At 40.7% G+C, this 14,792-nt stretch overlaps 1 protein-coding gene across 1 annotated transcript in view; it reads right to left on the reverse strand.

Moving 5' to 3' along the window:
• adgra2.L (adhesion G protein-coupled receptor A2 L homeolog) overlaps nt 1-14,792 on the reverse strand; it is a 99,448-nt gene that overhangs the window by 23,291 nt on the left and 61,365 nt on the right.

Consider the following 14,792-nt stretch of genomic DNA (forward strand, 5'->3'; position numbering starts at 1 on the left):
AGACTGCTAATTTGTTGCTGCCTATAGGTACAAAACTAGGGAAAACTTTGTCAGTAATTAGTACATGATTAGTGCAGTATTTACAGATGAGAACCTGGACTGGGAGTCAAAATAGGCCTTGCCATTCCAAGTACACAGAGGCTGTATTCGGGAGTGGCAGGCAAGCTTACAGACGACCCCCTCCCTTTCCCTAACTTGTTCAACAGATGCATAAGTTAGGGGGTGCTGAATTAAAGTTCAGAGCTCAGCAAGACCCAGGATGCTTCTTGAATCCCTGCATCACAATTTTTCATCCCTTTTCCCTGGTATTTTTGTATATGACCCCTTATGTGTCAAAGCAAGATGGACTGCTAATTGTTTCCACAATCTTTCAAGGCAAATATACAAACATGCAGCCTACATACCATTTTGACCTATTCTTCAATCATATGGAGGATATAGGCAAAAAGTTGATACAATGTAAAAGTCCTCTGTGACTCTTTGGCGGATGTTAGATTATGTGAACCCATCAAACTCCCATTCCCTTTTAGACTTTTAGCTGCACTGAGAGGGGTCTCCTTACCTCTTCTATTGCTTGTTATTTGTATGTAATTTGTAGGTATAGGTTGGCGCTCTCACCCTTTAGCATTGCCCTCTACTCAAAGTTGAGTCTTGACCCTATACATCCCTCCTTGTGATCTTTGATCCTGTGACCCATATAGAAAAACGAATGGATTTAATACGATGATGTGCACAGTTAACTAGTGTATGGGGCATGCCTTTAAGTTTAAAGTCGGACCACTCCTCCCCTCTGCTTGCCAAGGAGTTGAGCTTATTTCTCTGCATTTAATAAAAAAAGATGTTCCTTTCTTTCTGGCTGCAGTTGAAAGCTGAGATATCTGTAGAGCCAATAAACAGAAGGAATTAATCATATGCATGGCACAGGAGAGAATATTTCAGTGCTGAATTCTTGCAAGAGATAAAGCAAAAAAAGATCAGAGTCTGGGGGTCACAACAAGAGCCGCTTAACCCCTATTGTGCCAGAGATGTCTATAGAAAATCTAAATTCCAATGGAATGTGCAACAAGCAAGAGGCTCCCATCTCCCACTAGTACACACATAGTTGTTGATTCCCATGATATGCACTGCCGCTTGGCATCCTGGGTACAGTGACTGTCCATATTGTGCCAGTTATTGTCTTCACTTCCTTTGGGAGACCTGAGCACTGAATAGAAATCTAAATTCTCAGGCACCATAAAGTTCCATAGGGTCAGCATAAAAATGACAAGCACAAGGACAAAGTAAAATATCAAAGCAGCAGATGCCATAAGCGTCGGCAATTAATAAAGGGCCTCATTGATGTGATCTATCCAGCCAGTTTCCAGCCCCCACAATAGCCGTATTGTACATTGTTAGAAAAAGGGACAAAACCCACTTTCCTTGGTCAGCGAGGGCAAGGAGGAAAAAAGCGCAACTTCTGTCTGGCACTTTGCATCATGTCTTTTTACATAACCCACTGATTTATATTTTGATGGGATGCATATGCTTAGGGATCAAACTGAGAAAGAATGTAGTGTTTTGGACAAAAGGAAAAATCATAATTTATTGAAGGCTTATAGGAAATCCATCACTGTTGTACAGTCCTTATCCGCAGGCCAACAGAAAAACAAAATTCCATGGAAGAAGGATGAGGCTTCCAAGGATCCCATTATTCATGGGACACATAACATATCTGTTACTGATGCACACGTTTAGGAATGTACCACTTCCTCTCTGTCTTTCCCTTTGTGGGGAATCTCATACAAGAGTACACATGTCTGCCTTCAATATCATATGCACAATTAGAGTAATTGCACCACTAATATAATCTACCAGGAACCCTACCAGGATAAGACTGTTTATATAATTCCATTGTCCATGTGATATGCATGCAGGTATTACATATATGAAATATTCTGCAGACCAAGGTCATCCAGGTTCAGGTTTCTCTCATAAGGACAAAATTGAAGTATATTAAATAAAAATAGAATGGAATTTGGTAAAACATTGGGCTTTGGGTTTGTTGCTGGGGTGTCTTTGTGCCTCTGACCCATTCCAGTTGTCTCTTTAGGGGAGATCATGGAAGCAGGGGTTGACAAAATGCTGGGATTCAATAGTAGAACTGCACCTGTAGGTGTTGGTGGGCTGGGACTCCAAAAAAGCTTTAAACTTTATTTTATGTCATACCTTGTATTAGTGTTATTAAAAAAATATACACCTTGTCATTTTTTTTTTGTTTATCAAATCAAAACAAAGATAACACAACCTGGTAAAGCAACAAGAGGATTGGGAGGACAGAGGAATTCTATTATAAAATCTGGATCTGGAACACGCCAAGAAGGTCATGTTCCAAGTTGCCACCATTTTTTTTAATCTCGCAACTCTATTTACCCCTCTTACATTACCCCATGCATGTGGGATGGTGCATCTGTTTATTTGCATTTCTTATTTTTTATTATTTGTGTGCATTGACCCCGTCTGAACCTAGGCTGTGTGTGGTTGTGACTCATTTTTTTGTACAAAACCTATGCACTAGTGCAAATCACATACAACATCCAGTGCGCCAGTGTTTTCTGAAATGTGGGAGTCGGCCATATTTAGCAGCTGGCTTAATGGAGGTTTGCTGTCCCTGGAACTTTTTGAGTGTTTAAATATCCTGGCAGAACTGGCGATACATATCAGTAGAATGGGGGAAGATTTTTTTTGTTTGTTCTTGTCACTTTCCTGTAACAAGACTGGAATGTACTATAACAGAACACAATGGAAAGTGATGCAGCCAAGTTAAATTGCTTCCCCCGTCCTGCCAATAAAGAACTCATGGGCTCTCACTACTGCTATGATAATATTTGGGTGTAGCAGCAGGCCAGCAGCATTAAGATCAAAGCTCATCTATGGAAATGGATAGATTCAATTAGGATTGGTAACATCACATAGTCAAAGTATATATTTATATCAAAAAAGTGAGCTTATTGCAGTTTGCAAGATTCCTGGAATTCAGTCTAATCTTGAACCTAGTTCTTCATATTGATGCTTTTATGCACTGGTCCCCATTCTGAAAACAGATATGTCCAACCTGCAGCAATACAATGATCACTTGAGTTGGAGCTTCTATGCAGTCTCTTATTTTCTGAAAGGAAGGTTCAAAGGCCAAGGTGGGGAGATACTGGCTTCTGATTCAGCCTTTCTCGACCAATGGTGTAGAAATGGCGGAGCTCACACAACACATCTCCTCTTGATCGCTGCTCGAAATCAGCTACTTCTCGCTAACTACATATACTCACTCGCTTGTAAGCGCTGATCGAAGCATTCTTGGCGATTGGTCGGTTTAATAACAAGTCGGCTTTATTGATGCAGAGTTACTCCGAGGAAGTGCTGAATGTGTAGGCACAAAATACGTTTGTTTTGTACACCCGCTGCTGTAATATATTTATTATGTGCGCTTCAATAAAGCCAACTTGCTAATAAACCGATCGATCTCCAAGAATGCTGCCATCAGTGCTTACAAGCGAGTGTATATATGTAGTTGCAAGCTAACAAGCCCATCAACCTTTGGAGTCATCATCTTTTGGAGATATCATCGGAATAAAACCTGCTTGGCCGAGGACTATATTTCGCTTTATAAACATTCTGAGGCCAACTAACCAGTGCAGGCTAAATCCAGTTGTAAGTCTATGGACTAAACACCCAGATCAACCAAAATTCGGCCTATAATTGTGGGGCCAAAAGATCCACTACTTTGGAGAACCAACCAGAGCAGTGAATCTTTCTCTTTATATGGCTATGTTAACAGCTTGTAAACTCTTTCTGAGAAGCATCGGCAAATTCAAGCCACTCATACTACCAGTGCCCAAGTGTGCTTAAAGGATAAGTCCTCCAGGCTTTGCTCCAAGCTTTGCTGACAGGGTGGGATGGCTCAATACAGAGGGACAAAGATTCATGATAGGAAAATGTTTTGGTCTGTATGTCACCCTGACCTCATTGCTCAATTTCGGTCTAAAGCTTTCCAAATAAAACAGGCCCAGGCATTTCCCAAGCCATATGAGAAAAGTTTCCATATGTGTTAGTTCCACCCACGTGGTTACTCAACCCTGTCTTAGAGAGAAACTCAAAAAACAGTATTGCTTTTTGCACAATACAAATACGATGGCATGAAGACTGGATATATATGACTAAAACAACGTTTTTTTTTCACACAACAGGTTTACTGGGTTCCTGTCCCACTTTCAATCACACATACTGTATGTAAGAGGCCAGAATGTATAGCCAGCTGTATAGAATATTAGTGAGTTGCCTAGCAGCTTCGAGACTTTGGACAGTACAAGCTTATTGGCTAATATGCACAGTTATTGAAGTCATTCAGACTCATACATGGACAAACCTTGCATTTCTTCAGTCATATGTGAAAATCTCCCTGTTCTCAAGTTGTGGTTAGAGCCGTTGACGGAATGGATGTATCTGGCAAGAATGACCCATTTCATTTCCAACCCAAACAGAACATTCAGGAAAAACAGACAAATGAGATATCACATCTATGGCGTGCTAGCAGCATGGGACCAACTTCCTCATGAATCATTATATTAAAAATCCTGACTTTTAGCATGAAACAGATCTCCAATAATTTGTCCTTGATTATAAATATTTGTAAAAATGGCTATGACCATTCTGTATAGCGCAGGGAAGTTCCTACTGTGCCCCCCTCCATCTCTTCTGCAGTGACAATTCCTATCACTCTCAGCCAGTCAACATGCACAGGTTGGGATTTTACTGCGGGGTATTACTTAGTAAGATTGCAGGAAATTCTGACCATTTTTAGGGGGCAAAAGGAGCACTTTGGTTAAAAACAAACGAGGTGTTCCTCCTTTTAAAGGAAACAATATTATTTTTTTTAATGGTGCTTTTTTTGGCTGTAACAAAAAAGCCTACGGATTTAAGCTACAGAGGTTTTTATGGGACTGACCAGGCACTGACCTTCAGTAAAAACAGTTTATAATAACAGAGTTGATGATAGGATCACCAGGGACTGAAAATTATATTTTTATTATTAAGTAAAACCTAGGTTCCATGCTTCCTGCCATGTCTAGGCCACGGTTGGACAAGTAAGGGAGAGACAACCAGCTGCTGAAAAATCCAAACTCCTATCAGCCCCTACTTACTATACTTGTAAAGTGCAAAATAAGACTTTCAAGGTAGAATTATACAAGTTGCAATGTATGGTACAGGTTTAATGATCCATAGAATCAGCAGATAGCATGTACAGTAGTGGTGTGCAGAATTTCTCCGCTCTCACCCAATCCTAACCTGTCCCCTCCCAATCCACATTGCCGTGCCGTTCCCCCTCTATTTATAGACCCGCCCCGCCCACAGTGGTCATGAAAGGGGTGGGCTTGAGTCTATTAATTTAGGGGCCGGAAGCTGAAGATTTTGTGAGCCGGGTCCCGCGGGTTTCGGTCTGGCCCACAAATCACTTACGTACAGGTATGGAACCTCTTATCCAGAATTTGCAGGTCCTTGGGTTTTCCGGATAATGGATCTTTTCATAATTTGCATCTTCATACCTTAAGTCTACTAGAAAATCATTTAAATATTAAATAAACTCAATAGGCTAATTTTGCTACCTAATTCTGTTATTCAGAATTCGGAGCTTTCTGGATAACAGGTTTCCAGATAACTGGCCCCATACCTATACTGGTCAGCTATCAATGGTTGACTGGTTGCTATGAATAGACCTGAGCAAACTTTGCACCTTTTATTACATGTCCCCATGTGTGTCCTACACAATTAATCAGTATGACTTGCCCCACTAAACATGAAAACTTTACAAAGTGGACAGAGTTCACTTATGACTCAGGGGGGTGTAAGAGTGTGCCCTTAGTGATTATTTACACCCAGGCTTGCTGCTCTTTTCATAAAGCATTAGATCAAAAATGTGCAAAGAGCAGCGTCTGGAGGCGTATCCCAATCTTGTCCTTATCGCCTGCCTTACAGCGAGGTATGGAATCAAGTGCTACCTTACAATGTCCGAGGCAAAGTGCAGAAAATGAGCAACTGCATCCTTTAATTGCACTTTGCAAACTGTGTAGGCATTGTAAATGAGGCCTAGTGGCTAAGGATTGCCCATTATACTTTTGAAAATTGAGGTCAATTGGAGGAAGCCTCCACAAAATATTTGACCATCCAAACTGACCCAAAAAAACTCATGAACTTCAATGTAATTTCACTTTCTTATTAAATCCAATGCATTTCTATGAAAGTTTGGATATTTCACTTACCACTAGCAGTGCCATTAAAAAGCTGGGGGACACTGGAAACATAGATGATGGTGGGAGATAAGGAAAATATCCTACATTAATTCTAATAGCCTTTAACAACTCTACTTACGAAGGGCCATCTAAAGCCTCTGACCCGGCAGCATTGCACCACACTATGGAAAGTTCTGCCTTTGGTCTGTAGTGTAGTAAAGTATATACAGAACTGCATTACCCTGTTATTCATAGTACTGTCCTGTTACACTGATGTATATGTAGTAAACAAACACAGGGATGCTAGGAAGTGTACATCTGCTACACAACGCTCTATTTATGCAAAACTGCAGCCATTTGCCATGTCCTGAATATGCAAGTCCTCCGGAAAATTATAAATCATGATGACATGATATAAACACGGGGCCTGTGGTGCAATGAGTCAAGTTTCAGTTCATACATGCAACTTGTGTTCTATTTTAATTGTTAAATCTCACATACAGTTTGGGAAGAAATGTGGTCAGTGATATTGCAATTAGAAGAAGGCCAACAATTTAGACTGCAAGCTCTTTTGGGCAGGGCCCTCTTCACCTTTTGTATCAGTTACTGATCGCTATGTATGGTCTTTGTATGAACCCATTTATTGTACAGCGCTGCGGAATATGTTGGCGCTCTAAAAATACATGTTAATAATAATATTAATGGGCAGGGTAGATATTTTTCCATGATTCTAAACAAAACCAACCCATTACTGGGGATAGAATCACAAAAGTAAAGGTGAACCATAGCTAACAATTCCACTATCACCCCCTCTCCCCAGGCCTGGTGCCTTGGGGTTATCCTAGATTCTGCCTTGTCATTCACTCCTCATATCCAGTCACTTATTAAATCATGTCACTTCCACCTAAGGAACATATCCAAAATACGATCATTTATCACCCAAGATGCTGCCAAAATTCTTATTCACTCTCTCATCATATCGCGTCTAGACTACTGTAATTCTCTTTTAATTGGCCTCCCCCTCCAGAGACTGTCACCTCTCCAGTCCATAATGAACACTGCTGCGAGGCTCATACACCTCAGCAACCGCTCCTCCTCTGCCTCGCCATTCTGTCAATCCCTGCACTGGCTTCCACTACTCTTCAGAATTAAATTCAAATTAATGACTCTGACATTCAAAGCACTTCATAACTCTGCCCCACCCTCAATCTCTGAACTCATCTCTATATACTCACCCAACCGCTTACTACGCTCCTCTACTGACCTGCTACTCAACTCTTCTCTCATTACTTCCTCACACGCTCACATTCAAGACTTTGTAAGGGCTGCACCCCTCCTCTGGAATTCTCTTCCACGGTCTGTCTGACTTTCTCCTAACTTTTCTGCTTTCAAGAAATCTCTTAAAACGCACTTATTTAGAGAAACCCTCACCCTTAACTACCAAACGCAATACCACATACAGTACCACATCTCTCACCCACTTAATTCTGATCTTGCCCACTCCCACACCTTGTGTATTATTCCCTTCCCTTTAGATTGTAAGCTCTTTCTGCACAGGGCCTTCCTCACCTTTTGTACCGGTATTGGTAGTGATGTATGTAACTCCAAATGTTCTATGTATGTAATTCATGTGATTTAGTTGTATAAACACATTTACAGCGCTACAAAATATGTTGGCGCTAAATAAAAACATGTTAATAATAATGATAATAATAACCAGTGATGGGTTTATGGAAACCTCCTCTCCAAGTTGAAATCATGTTCAGTGCCTATACCAAGTAGTTGTGATACCCCAACATGGAGATAACCGAGTTTTCAGCTGATTTTGAAATTAATTTCATGGAAAGAAACAATAACATTGATTTTTTTTCTGGCGCCACCAGTACTTTTTAGTATGATATATCTTCCTTTTTGTATTACCATACATACATTTAATCCACTATGTATTATTACTGGTCGGTAAGTATATCGTTTGGAATCCTTTAGAAAGGCTGTACTTCTATAATAGCCATATGTTGTCAAAAACCTACTAAGTACAACCCATTAAAGCCCGGTGAGATTCACATACACCAATGGCCCATTGGTCAGCACCATTAGACTGAGAGAGTATAAAGCGAAACATTATAATGGCTTTACTCATATTTAAAGTTTGCAAAACAGCTTTTATGTTGGTGGACATTCGTGTATCTCCGGTTCGGACAAAAGATCATCTGTCATTTTGAAGAATGATATTTGCAGATATCAGCTCCCTTAAACCCTCTCCAAGACCGTCTGGCTTTTGGAGACAGAGATGTGTTTATAAACTCCTACATTTCCCTCGGGAACAACATTGCCACCATCATGTGTGTGTTTTAATGTTGGCCTTTAACGCCACAAATCTCCTTAAATACTCATGTGTTCCAAATAATTCGTATTTTCAGCTGAGTTTGTCGCCACAGAGAGTGAAATTAAATCCTAGATGTTTTCGTTACTTAAAATACTAGAGAATGTCCATCCACACTCTCCATTTTAGAGCACCCGCACTTGTAGGTGGGTTTGTAAATGACCCCTATAGGCGATGGCAAAACTCTTGACCCAATGCATTTCGTCTCCCTGAAAAGTCCCTCAAACCACCTCCTGTGGCTCCTATTTATCTGTATGAAAAATGACACTGTGTATGAAACATTGTCCTGCACAAAATAATAAATAATGTTTTCCTTTGTGTTGAGTGGAGTCACATTTGTATGCTGAATTCCTGACCTCCATCGTCCATAGACAATCTGTATAAATATTTGAAACAGGAATGAATAAAGTCTCCCCAGCATAAAGCATTAGTGGCTGGGTGATATAAACAGTTCTTAGGAATAAAGGGATAATGCGCCTTTATAAAGGGCAAGGACGGTCCTTCTGCAGTAATACACAGAGATACTCACCATCTAAACACACCTAAAGAAATTGTGGGCACAAAACACCATACAAAATAATCGAAAACACCTTCAATTAGGGCAGGCTTGCCAACATTTTCCGCTGAAAAACTGGCCCAAGCCCTGGGCTTCCATTTTATGCTGGGCACTACCCGAGAGGACATACCTATGGGCCCCTATAGGAGCCTAATGACTAGAAGTAATATAATAGTAATTGCTACTGTTATTGATATCTTTGGGCATACTCTGAGGGTATTTAATTGAAGTTGTTCTCAATCCACCTAGACTATGCCCATTTATGACCAGACCTATTTTTGAGTAATCCTCGTCCTTTCTGGGTCTACGAATAAACACTGCTATATCCAAGTAGGGATTGTTGGGAGCAATTAAATGAGATTACTTACTTGTAGTGATTCCCTAAATTAAAGGGCAGGTAACACCCAAATTAAATCTATGGTCTATAGCTTTAGGGGGGTCATTTACAAAGAGCAAGGCACAGTGCAAAAACAGGTGCAATCTTTTGCGCACTTTTCTGAATTCCCATTTTCAGGTCAGATACCTGAGTGTGACTGTGCTTTCCGCAGCATTTTATTCATGAGGGGGGCGAGACACATAGGCATCTTGTGCCCATTAGTGACCTACCACTTGCACCCAGGGGTCATAGTAAATTAGTATTAGCATATAGGGTTGCTGTGCATGGGTCCAGTTGGGCAGACCCATGCCCAACCTGTGCTATGACCCACGAACCTACCCACAATGGGACCAGCGAAACCAGAAGTGGTGTAATTGTAAACCGAAAGTGAGATCACTCTGGAGGCAGATAACCATTTAATAGTAAAAATTCACCAGGTCTGGACTGAAAATCAAAACAGGCCCTGGCATTTCAGGTACACATAGGCCCAATGAGCCCACACAGAGGCCCAACAGCCCCCACCTGCCCACTAAATACCGACTTTCTATGACACCTTACATCAGCCCCTCTGGCATTTGCCAGAACCCACAGATTGCCAGTCCAGCCCTGAAATTCACTTTCTCTGAGCTCAGTGGAAGGGCTTAGACCCGCACTTTAGCCAGGTACCCAGGCAGAGTACAGCTGAAGCGCCCGCCTGGTTGGGGAATCTGAGTCTTTCTGCCTTTTAGAAAATAGAGAATAGGAAGGAATTAAGTTTTAATATTTTGTGAAAATAATGTTTTTTTAAAGGGGTGGGGCTCTGTGCTTCTAATTTGTTTGTAATTTTCTTTTAACACTTGTTTTTAACCTTATCAATTTTTAATATATAACTGTACAGCAGCCCAGTCTTATTGTCCTAATTAAAGACTTATTAATGCTGGTTTCCATTCCCTTAGTGCTGACAGTCCCCTCACAAGTGGTTTTAATGAAGTCCCAGTTTCTGGGATTAATTCCAGGCACTTTCCATACCATCAGCCCAACTGCATGCTGTCTATTAGAGGACACAGTAGCACGCTGAGCCCCCAGTTGGTGCCTGCAGCTTGTTTGTCTCTTCTTCTCTATTGAGGTTTCACTGCTCCCTAGTCAGTGCTTCCCACTTAACATTCCCTGGGGGGTTATTAGGCTTTAGACTCAGAAAGCAACATTTTTTGGGGCTGAGATGAGACTATTCTCCATATGCCTTTCCTTCCACTCTAATTATATATTGTATTACCAGCACAGACTTTAGAATTGATGTTTACCTTCCATTTATATGTCCTTAAAGTACAATTATGCCTTAACTTTGTCCTTTATATTTGATTAAAAGGAAATAGAAAAGTTGAAATTGGAATTATTTTCCTATCCACTGTTTCTCCAGCTCCCATGAATGAGTCACCCATTGTCCTCAGGTTGTGCAGGTACATCCCTTCTCCTATATGAAACAATGCATGTGTATGACCTACCAGGTCAGTGTTTTACTATTATTTAGAAACTTGTAGAATTTGTCCCGTTTCGTCAAAGAATTTGTGAATTTCCAGCGAAATTAGCGAAACAGCGAAAAATTTGTGAAACTCGAATTTTCATGTCCATGTCAAATTTTGACAATGGCGTTATAGTTATTGGGCGCCCGAATAATGTTAACGCTCTGCGGTTTTGACGCAAGCGACTTTTCCGGCGTGCGGGCAAAAATTTTTAACGCCTGCAAATTTTCCCCGACAATTTTTTTTTAATTTATACGCCGGCGGTGAAACGTGGAAATTCACAGCGAATTCCCGCCTGCCGAATTTATTCGCCCATCATTAGAAACTTTCCATCTTTCTACCAAGAACCCCTTCTAGGTGTGGTTCACTAATTGTGCAATTGGTCTTCATTATTTATTCTTTAGAATTTTTGAGTTATTTGGCCTCTTCTTCTACCTCTTTCAAATGGGGGTCACTGACCCCATCAGCAAAACTGTTGCTCTGCGAGGCTACAACTTTACAGTTATTGCTATTTTTTATTACTTTTCTACCTATCCAGTGCCTCTATAATATATATTCCAGTCTCTTATTCAAACCATTGCCTGGTTGACCACAAAGTGAGGGCTCATGGTTTCATACTGAGTAAAATTGCAACCAATCAGTGATTATTCCTTTTTTTTTAGCCAGTTGAAGGGTAGAACATTGAAAGTAAATTTGCCCAGATTTAATAAATGAGCCTTGTGTGTGCAAAGAGCATTTCCCTTATTTATATGGCCTCTTTCCTCTCATGTCTCTTAACACCTGGTACATAAACATGGATGTCATGCTATACGTACTCTGCAGAAACAGTTCATATATTCCCCTCCCATATGATATCACAGATTGCATGAATCATAGGCGTCTTCATGCACAGGCTTTACTGTACTGCATTGACTTTGATGAATGAGGCTAATTTCATTTGGAATAAGCTTTCCCCTTCTAACTCCCTCCTGTGCATATCACTGGTACCCTGTATTAGTAATGATATATGTTAGTAGTTTATAACATTGGTCATTGTTGGCACAATTTGCAGCACAAATATTAGTCCTTTGCCAAATGGTGGGGAAGAATTAAGATTTAGGGAGGTTTATCCTCCTCTCAAAAGAGATCAAGTACTATGTAATCACATATAAGCCTTCTACTGCTAGCCTCCCCAGACAAACATTTCTCCCACAATCCCCAGACAACACATTTTTTTATTGTAAGCCCTACATAGGGCTAACACTGCTTTAAAGGAGTATTTCACTGTTATCTTTAAGTATTTATAAATGGTCCCCATTTTTTGTAATTTTTGAAGTATTTAACTTTTTTATTTGCAGAGATCAAGCTTTTACTTTTTGCTTATCGTTTTAATTAACAATGACATGTGGTTTCTGTTATTTGTTCCATCAAACAGAAGAAAAAGGGAAAGTGAAAGTGGTTTCATCTAGCAGCTTCCTGGTTCTTCTGAGCAAGTAGTATAAAAACGTTCAAATACCTACTAACAAATACCAGGTATAATGGTCTCCTCCTTATCCGTAAGCCAGAGACACATGAAGTACTTATACAGAGCTCATAAAGTCTTGATTACAACCAGGGCCGCCATCAGGGGGGGACAGGGGGGACAAGCGTACCGGGCCCGGGCATGAAGGGGGGCCCGGCAGCGCTGCATTTTTTTGAAGATCCGGGCCCCCCTTACGAGCGCCCGAGCCGTACGTCTTGCCTCTTCAGTGCCGAATGCGGAAGTGCCGAAAAGCCGAAGCCGATGTGACGAAAAGACCCGAAGTCACGGAAAAAGCCGAAGTCACGAAGCGCCGAAAAGACCCGAAGTCACGAAAACAGCCGAAGCCGAAGTCCTGAAGCAGCGCAAAGACCCGAAGTCACGAAAACAGCCGAAGCCGAAGTCCTGAAGCGGTGAAAAGACCCGAAGTCACGAAAGGAGGCGAAGTTGAAGTACTGAAGCCATGAGTTCAATTCTACTGAACACCAGTTTGTGTTTTTTTTTTTTAATCCCCTGGCCACCAATGTATTATTTTAATATTCTATAGGCCCCTGCCACCAATCTTTTTTTTAAAACTTTTGTTTTTGGGGCCCCAATTTTTTTTTTAACTCGTAAGGGGCCCCTTGCCACCATTGTTTTTTTTTGGGTTTTTTTTTTAAAAAAAAAATTAATTTTCTTTTTGGTGGCCCCAAATTTTTTTAACTTGTAAGGGGGCCCCTGCCACCAGTTTTTTTTTTTTTTCAAAAAAAAATTATTTTTTTTTTAAATTTTTTTTGGGGCCCCAATTTGTTTTTAACTTGTAAGGGGGCCCCTGCCACCATTTTTTTTTTTTCAAAAAAATTTTTTTTTCTCCAAATTTTTTTTTGGGGCCCCAATTTGTTTTTAACTTATAAGGGGGCCCCTGCCGCCAATGTTTTTTTTTTTTTTTTCAAAAAAAAATTAATTTTTTTTCAAATTTTTTTTTGGGGCCCCAATTTGTTTTTAACTTATAAGGGGGCCCCTGCCGCCAATGTTTTTTTTTTTTCAAAAAAAAATTAATTTTTTTTCAAATTTTTTTTGGGGCCCCAATTTGTTTTTAACTTAGAAGGGGGCCCCTGCCACCAATGTTTGTTTATTTTTTAGTTTTTTTTACATTTTTTTTTGTTGGGGCCCCAAGTTTTTTTTAACAGGGGGCCCCTGCCACCAATGTTTTTAAAAAAAAAAAATTTTAATTTTTTTTTTTTGGGGCCCCAATTTTTTTATAAGGGGGCCCTGACCATCAATAGCTTTTTACAACTTGTGTGGGGGGGGGGTTACTTTTTTAGCGCTGATGTCTGTGTGGTCTTTTAACTGCGATGTGGGCGGGATATGGGGCGGAGCTTGGTCGTCAGTGTGGGCGGGGCCCAGGGGGCCCCAAAAATTTTGTTGTACGGGGCCCCGTGATTTCTAATGGCGGCCCTGATTACAACCATTATGGGAGATAGGAAGGGAGGACAGTAAGTGGCAGATTTATCAAGGGTTGAATTGAAAAATTTAATTTTTAAATTCGAACGTCGAGCTAATTTTAGTGTACATAGACTAGGGAATAGTCCAAATTCGATTTGAATTAGAAAAAAATTCAGAAATTCTAAATTTATCATGTACGGTCTTTAAAAGTTTGACTATTTGAGAGAGACATGACAAAACCATTAAACAGCTCCACTGGGGCAGGGACTGATGTATAATCTGTGTATATGGAATATGTTGGGTCTGTCTGTGGCCGGTCATCTTCAGGTTCAGCCCAATTCCCACACATTCCAGCAGTTTGTCAGTGTTGGTGCTGCCAAGGATTGTGGGAGTTGTAGTACAGCAATCGCTGGGAACACAGAACTTGGAAATCACAGGACTACATTCCGATCATAGTGCGGCAGTGACGGTGAAGCTTTCACACAGAGCTTTCTCCATAGGCTGCTCTGGCCTTGGTGTCACTGGGTCTCTCTATGACAGGCCACAGGAATGTGAATGTTTATATCAATGTAGCTAAATAAGGCCTGCAGTGATTTAATGAGCACTACAGGGATAAGAATGCCAAACAAAAACAAACCCGGCAGAAATATAGAAGTACTGAGGAAAAAAAACAATTATACAGGCTGGTGTATTATATCACTAAGGACCTCCAGGCATTATCATGTGCCTCGTATCAAGGGACAATGCCCCCTTCGCATTTTGTTTCCCCTTGAAAAGACAGTGCAACATCAAGGCACA

This window comes from Xenopus laevis, chromosome 3L (assembly GCF_017654675.1).
Source record: "Xenopus laevis strain J_2021 chromosome 3L, Xenopus_laevis_v10.1, whole genome shotgun sequence".
In the NCBI taxonomy this organism is placed as follows: domain Eukaryota; kingdom Metazoa; phylum Chordata; class Amphibia; order Anura; family Pipidae; genus Xenopus; species Xenopus laevis.